The following is an 8563-nucleotide window of genomic DNA, read 5'->3' as shown; positions in this document are numbered from 1 at the left end:
ATCGGCGACGCGGCTGGTGCATGCGGATGTGGGAGCCGCAAGGGGTGTGGTTGACGATTGCAAGCAAGACGGCTCAAAGCGACGCGACTAGCGAATGTGGTCGATGCGGCTGGTAGCTGCAGGTAGGGCGACCATGGGCGAGGCGGATATAGGTGGCACGGCTGTGGGCGAAGAGATTGTTGATGGGCAATTACGGGCGACGTTCGCGAAGGGAGACTACGGGCAGACTGGCAGTTGTGGGCAACGTGGCTGCAGGCGGCACTGATGGGGGCAAAGTGATTGTGGATGGGCGGCTGCAGGCAGCGTCCGTGAAGGGAGATTGTGGGTGGGATGTCGCATGTAGAGTGGTTGTGGATGGTGATTATTGGCGGGAGGCGACTACAATGCGCGACTAAGGGCGACAGGCTGGCTGGCCTCAGGCGGACTAGCAGCCACCTCAGTCAGAATGGTGATGGAAATATATATGGCCAATCACACATTCCACATCTCATTCTATGTTCATTAACACACCATATTCATTATATTGCACATGTGATGCTTATAATGAAATCCATGAATACATGATCGGACTTAGTGAATTATGATGAGATCATAATACGGAGATCACTGGTCTTTAAGCATGTGTTCTAAACATTCCTATTCAAAGAATATGTGAGAAGGATATCAAAGTATCCAGATAGAATAACACTATTTAGCGTCACTCATATGATGAGTATGGCCGTTCCCGTAGGCATTAGTGTGGAGACACTAAGGATAGATAGTGGGTGCGCTTTAATAGAAAGAGTTCATTGAATTGATTCGTACAAATCTCTGAATGGTATTATACCTAATTGTCAATTAGGTTGATTCACGTCACGGTTGTGTAAGTGGTCCTTAGACCTGAGACACCAAAGACATCTTGTTCATGGACAGTTCTACTTTGGCTATGGCCAACGAGTCTCTAATCATGGGATTTAAACGGTCTTAGTTCGGGTACACCAAGACGTTCACAAAGACGATTGAGTGGTCAAGATGGGATTGTCCACCCTCGGTATAAGAGGTGACAGCTCAAGGAAGATGGTGTGATAAAGTCCTTGGCCAAGGCAGTGAAATATCGGAGAAGAGTTCTCCGATGATTTCTGAATGCATCAGTACTAACTCGGATTATACATACACGGTAACTAATGACGAACATGTTCCATGAGTGAGTAGATACACACTCCTTTGTATCTTCTAGAACACGAGGTGTAGTTTGGCACCCCATGTATCGGAGACTCGACCTATCGATTGGGTTAAATCGATCCAACATTAATTCATCTATATGATGATATAATTAATTAATTTGGAAGGCCAATAAAGGTTATTGGGCCACTAGAGTCCTTAACTAGAGTTATACATGGGCTTAGAGGGTCACATGCAAATGGTTTTTTGGACATCGGAAGATATACTTAAGTTTTGCGAGTTTTTATGAAAAATACCACTTAGTATAAATAGGGGAATGCTCTGAATGAAATTCACCCATGCCAGAATTGTTCAGGGGCCACACCCCTCTCTATGCCCAATGCGATCGGAACGGCGTAACGACGAAGATGGAGGTAGAATGGGGCTTGTCAAGGAGAAGGAGGAGATTCGACGTGCCGAGGATCGCGTGGATACGTCTAGAGGCTGCACACATGAGCAACTCGACTCGTCTCTCTCTAAGATCTAAGAAATCATGGATGCGATCTGTGGACAGGCTCATTATTTCAATGTTTTTGTTGATGCCCTTCGATTCGTTCAAGTTTTCCGTTGAGAATCGTTTCGAATTGTTCATCCATATCTAGGCCTCTAAAACCCAATAAATGGCTGGATGTAGCGAGTGGAGTGGCGAGCTGTGCCTAGGGAGGGTGATGCTATTTCTTGTGCACGGCAATAACGACGATGAGAGTCGGTAGTGGCAGCCGTGGTGCCGACGATGGGTGTCAAACTAGGGTTTTCCAAACTCAAACTTGGAGTGGTGAAACCATAAATAAGTGGAGTAATAAAATTCATTAAAAAATAAAGGAAAATAGTCTTTTTCTCTCTTGTTTTCTTCTCTAACAAGTGAGGGGTTACCCCCCTCCCTCCCCTCTCTTACATAAAGATGCTAAAGGGCAGGTAGAAGATCCATACTTTGAATCCACCTCCCCAAGTCTTGACATAATGTATGGGCTCGAACATGGAGGCACGCAAGACAAAAAGACATGTTAATAATGCAAACTAGGATAACATCAACATCTAGGGCTCGTCGATTTAGCCGAATACTTGAAGGTCGGCTTTTTCATCTTTGTGTTGGCTCCTTGCACTGTTTGAGATCGGGTCTTCTATGCAAGATGGTCCCCATCATCTTCTCGGGGTGGAAGAAGCTCAACACCTTCGAGCTTGGGACCAACTACACCATATAGTGGAGTAAGCAACTCTGGACGGAACTGACGGAGCTCGTCTTCATATATTCAAGAGTCATCCATCGGCGCCTTTCTCTGAAACATCACTTACTTTCTTCAGTAACTTGTCTACGTGCCCATGCCTAAATGGGGTGCAAAATGGGTGATTTGGAATGGAAACTCACTCACATAAGAATGTGTATTAGACGGGCCAAAATGGAAAGGCTCTTTGGTAGAGAGAGTAGGCATGGGCTGATACAACCCAAGGTCGGACACGTTGAAGGTGTGGCGAATCCCCCAATAAGACGGGATACTCACGACATATGAATTCTCCCCAACCTTCTGAGCTATCGGGAAAGGCCCAACATTACGAGCATGGAGCTTCGTAGCGACCCTTGGAGAGTATCTCTCATGCCTCAACCTAACCATAACCAAGCCTCCCACATAGTTACTAACTCAAGGCAGATGGACATTGACACCAAGTTTATACTTCACATTTTGGGGTGTAATGCGCGTGTGAATTTCATCATACAAATTTCTCACGTGATGCGCAAATGCAACTCCATCATATGAGACCCTAGTATGCATGTCTAAGGGTGTGAGATCGAGAGGTGATGGAGGACCGTCCAGTCAATCATGCTTTGATCCGTCGACAGCCACGTCGTGAAGCTCGAGCGGACGTGAAGAATCTACAGTTCCACTACCAAGCTTGAGAAGCAACATCGTCTTTTTGCTTCGTGTCGTGTATCTTTTCATTATTTCTTTCTTTCATCATCTTTGGATTATCAGGATGCCCCTCCTGCGTGAGTACTGGCCTCCCCTTGTACGTGTTTTATTTTAATTGCGTTTAAGTGTCATCTTTAGGGGGAGGAAATCCATGTTGGGCTTCTTCTCCCCCTAAAGATCCCTTTTAAGGGGAAAGCCCAATAGGTCTTCTCCTTAAAAGGGGGCCCAGTTGAGCCTCCATAACTGCCACCTCCCCTCTATAAAGAAGAGGGAGGAGCGGAGATGGGGGCCAAGGGCTTGATGTATTGTGGAAACCAGATCTCGTTCAAGTTTAGTGGAATTTTTTTTTTGTCTTCTCTCCTTGGTAGATCGTTTGATCTCTGGTAGAAGAAGGTTCAAAATTCATTCAAAGAGGAAAGAGGTTTTCTTGTTCTTGATTATCTTCATTCCTGTTCTCGTCTTGGTATCCTCGTTCTAGCAGTCCCTCTTTGTTCTACGAAGAAGAAGTCCTCTAGGGAGTTTCAATTGTTTCCCTTCTTCTTTGTGGAAAGGATTTGACCATCTCTGGTTGCTGTGGACTAGTACGCTGCTAGAGATTTCCGAGTGAAAGAAGATCTCTTAGAAGGAGAAGTCATTGCTGTTCCATTCACGAACAGAGAAGTGTGTGGGGGCTCGATCCACCAAAGTTTGCATTTTGTAGCATTCCCCTGGATCCATCGCAAGAAAATGCAGTTCGAAGACTCCTATCCACCGCAGCAGTATTATGCTTCAAATTATTTGGAGGATTCAACTTCGCACTTCTAGAATACGACATGAATCAGAGATTTCCAGCTTCAGAGTCTCCTCCAAATTATTTTACAATCTGATCAATCGCCCAACACTGCTGACTGTTGAGAATTCATCATTATTGATCGCTCTTTGAATTACAGACTGATTTTCTCTTGTCAATGATTCACTAAAGAGGAAAGAATCACTCGCGGTGTCCCATCTCGAACCTATTTTTTTTGCCGTACACTGGAGAAGATCATTGTTACTACCTTTTGATCATTGAATCTTGCAAGGAGTCACCAAAAATCTTTATTAATATCCTCTCGGACTTGGAGCCCAAACACCACCAAACTTTTCTTGACCATCTTACCAATATCGCACCGGGTTTTCTGTTGAACTTGCCGTGACCCACTAATATTCTCTCCATCGCCTATCCACAAGCCAGTCATTCTCATTCTATTGGGTGTCGACCGATCTGGTGCACTGAAATCAACCACGGAAGTTTTCTTATTGTCTTCGTGCGCCCAGACATTCAACAACTACGCCAGACATATTCCTAACACCTTGGCTTATTCATCAGGTCACCCGTTCCTCTCCCTTTTACATTGCATCTTAATTACGTCTTTCAGTGCCGATTTACGAATGCTCCTCTGCCTAGTGAGAATTGAATGTTAAATTTAGGATACCTACCAACTTCTGTGATAATTAATTTTCTTTGGGGTGCTTGATCATTTCGTGCTCGACGACAGTGTGGACATTCATGGACGGTAACATTTTCTACTTCGTGGGCCTTGAGTTGAACACCCAGATTATTGGGAGCTTGATCGTGTCAAAACCCGTCACGTGTCGTATAGCTGGACTGCTTCTCAGATCATTCGATGATCACCGTATTTCTTGTTAATATTTACATAAGAAAATTCATACGCATTTGTCCTCGACATTGATATTACAATTAGTGATTATCCTTTCGACGTAACACGAAGTGTCTTTACGAACATCATGTTACACTAAGAGGCCTACGTGGTATCTCGCCGCAAACAATCTCAAACGGGGCGTGCACAGTAGTACAGTTCACCGATGAATTAAAGGCGAACTCTACCCTTTCGATAATAAGATCCCAAGTGGTGAGGTGATCCCCCACACATGAACATAGTAAGTGTTGGGTCCTATAGGCCTAGATCTGGATGAAGAAATCAAGACGATAAGTAGCAAAAAACTTTGCGTAATCCATGCCACATGGCGCGGGCCTGTTGGCCCACATTTGAACATGGGGCCTGTTGATAGTGGATCGAGCTGACCTGGTCTACCAATGCACGCCCTGTCGTTAGTGGACCGGGTCAAATCCGATCCATGACATGCCAGCCCCAATCGGCCAAGGTCATTCTGACCCGGTCTAGGTAGCTCTAGCACCGGTGGGCCACTACTAGGCTGCCAATGAGCCATCAAGGGCCCGTCGCGGCTGAATGACCCCTGTTCTAGGTGAACATGGCCCCCTTCCCCTTTGGGGAGGTGTGTTTAAGCTGAACCTGGCCCCCTTCAACCATGGGGACAGCCCATTTAGGCATGATGGTGGCCCGTTCTGCCATTACTTGAACAAACCCTCGTTCAACAGTTGAACAAAATCCATTTAAACTCAAAAGAGCATAGAACAGAATGTGGCATCATTTCGAACGGGATGAGCCAAAACAATGCAAAAAAAACTTTTTGCACTCCATTTTGGACAATTTCATTGCCATTCTTTATCCAAATAAAGACAAAACCTGGCATTGATACCACTGTTGGGTTCTACAAAGGACTGTATATCGACTCACTCATGGAACCTGTTCGTCATTGATTATTGTGTATGTATAGTCCCTCATCCACTTGATGATCAAATTATTCCCGGGAACACACGAAACGAAGATATGAACTGGGTAAATGGAAATGGAAAAGAGATGTTGGAAATTCCTCAAAAGAAGAAGCTTTTTCTAGATCCATATGATCTACTAAAGTAGATCGATATTGCCCATATAATGAAAGTAGATCTTGGTCCATGGAGTCCCAAGAAGGTAGGAACTCCGACCTGTCCGATGCTTCTTCGGTCAAATACGAGATACAAGTAGGACCCGCACTATGAGCAAGCTGTGCGAAAAACTGCTTCTTTTTTGCGGTTCTTGGTCGAAATGAGCCGGGAAACCATGGATTTTTTAGTTTTTCGCCATTGGTTACTGGTCAAACCACTGGAATGGAATGAGATAGGAATCTCTGGAGATCTTTCCTCTCCGCTTACTCGTAATAGGGTTTCCCTCTGTATTCTACTTCTTGGGGTCATTTACTTCGTAACCTTTGTTGATTAGCTTCTTCGTTTCTTCGTTATTCCTCGTCGGAACCTTGATTGTTTGTTGATTCCTCTTCTCCACGTTAGTTTTTCGGGCATAGCAACAATGAGACCGCTGATCATATAAAAAGATATGCGGGACCTTTATCGTTTGGGTGACTCACCAACCAGCTGTGATCGATAACATAATGGTACCAATAAAAGGTTACGAAGTAAATGAATTCCATCATGGGTGTGCACCTCCTTCCGAGGCAGGAGCCGACCTCCCACTCTCTTATTTATGCTGCATTTATTAGCTTAGCGGGTGGATCGTGCAATTACTATTAATGCATTCACAAATCATCGGAGAACTTTTTAACAATATTTCACTGCCTTGGCCAAGGACTTCATTGCATCGTCTTCCTTGAACTATCATCTCTTACACCGAGGGTGGATGATCCCATCTTGGCTGCTCAATCGTATTAGTGAACTTCTTGATGCAACCGAACTAAGACTATTTAGAATCCCATGATTAGGGACGGGTAGGCCATAGTTAGAGAACAACTGTCCATCCACAAGATGTCTTTGGCATCTCAGGTCTAAGGACCATTTACACAACCAAGACATGAATAAACCTGATTGACAGTTTGGTATAATACCATGATTCCTACGGATCAGTTCGGTGAAGAGCACCCACAATATATCCTTAGTGTCTCCACACTAATGGCTATGAGACTGGCCATACTCATCATATGAGTAAGGCTAGATAGTGCTATTCTATCCAGACACTTTGATGTCCTTCTTGCTTATCCTTTGAATAGGAATGTTTAGAACACATGCTTAAAGACTAGCGATCTCCGTATTCGATGTCCTTCATGGACTTCATTATTAGCATCACATGTACACTATAGTAAGTATGGTCTATTAATTGACACGGAAAATGAGACATGGAATGTGTGATTGGTTTGCCGGCCACATATATTTCCATGTGTAAGTTCCCGAGATGATGGTTAACTACCTCCGTCCATCCATCGATGTGAGGATTGTAGGCCGTCGAGAACTTGAGCGATGTTAATAAAGCCATAAAGTCTTCCAAAAGTAGCTCATGAAGCAAATGTCACAATCCGTGATGATGGTTAGGGGCAGCCTGTGGAACCTAACGATGTCAAGGAAATAGAGGTTAGCCACCTTAGAGACATCTGTAGTTTTCAAGCATGGTACAAGTGTGCCATCTTTGAGAATCGATCCACGACGAGCATGATTGAGTCATTCTGTCAAGGATTCTAGGTAGTTCGAGGATGTAGTCCATGCTGACATTGTCATAAGGCCTTGAGGGCATTGGTAAAGGGTGTAAAGGCCGGCATTCTGCTTTGTCATCTTGGCTTTTGCACACGTCAAACACCATGATACAATGCATCTGATGTCTCTCTTCAACGAAAGCTAGTAGAACTTGTACTTCACAGCCTCTATGGTCTTGTTTCACCCAAAATGGCTGCTAAGACTTTCAGCGTGGGTCTTACAAATGAGGAAGTCATGCAGTGACATGCGGGGTACACATAGTCTCTTCCTATAGAAGAGATAGCTGTTCGAGAGGAGATACCCTCAGTACTCGGGCTAGGGCCCTTCTCGAAGAGCCTCAATGACCTTCCCAAAGTTAGGAAAGTTTGTGTAATCATCCTTGACCCACTCAAAAGCCAAAATATGAGTCTTCATCATGTTGAGGATGTGCATTTTCCTGCTAAGTGCATTTGCTATGGCATTCTCCTTTCTCTTCTTATGTCGCATGACAAACTCATAGTTTTGCATGTACTCTATCCACCAAGCATGGAGGTCACTGACCTTCTTTTGGTTGTGTAGATACTTTAGGGCATCACGCTTGGAAAATAATATGAACTCCTTTGAGAGTAGGTACTAGCCCGTGTCATAGAGATTAAATGATGGCGTAGAACTCGCATCCGTGGGTCATGTATCGTCGATGCATATCATTCAAGTTCTGACTGTAGAACTCAACAGGATGCCAACCTGGCTAAGAACACCACCAATCCTGATGCTTGAGGCGTCACAAGCGACCTCAAATACTTTGTTGAACTTGGGTAGGTGCAAGGCAGGGGCCTGCATCATGAGGAGCTTAACCTCCTCAAAACCCTCTTCTGGTGTGGGAGTCCCCTCAAAGGGCTCACGAACGATGAGATCTGTGATAAGACCTCCATTGAACCCCAGCACAAATTGCGAGTGGAATGTAGCTAGGCCCATGAAACTTCGTAAGTCATGTAAGTTAGCCGGTTGCGGCCAAGTAGTGATGAATGTGACCTTCTCGGGGTCGGCTGAGACTCCATGGGCTGACACAATGGAACCTAGGAAGGAAAACTCACTCATGAAGAAGATGCACTTC

Source organism: Wolffia australiana, chromosome 19 (assembly GCF_029677425.1).
Source record: "Wolffia australiana isolate 7733 chromosome 19, ASM2967742v1".
Classification (NCBI taxonomy): domain Eukaryota; kingdom Viridiplantae; phylum Streptophyta; class Magnoliopsida; order Alismatales; family Araceae; genus Wolffia; species Wolffia australiana.
This window is presented reverse-complemented; position numbering follows the sequence as displayed.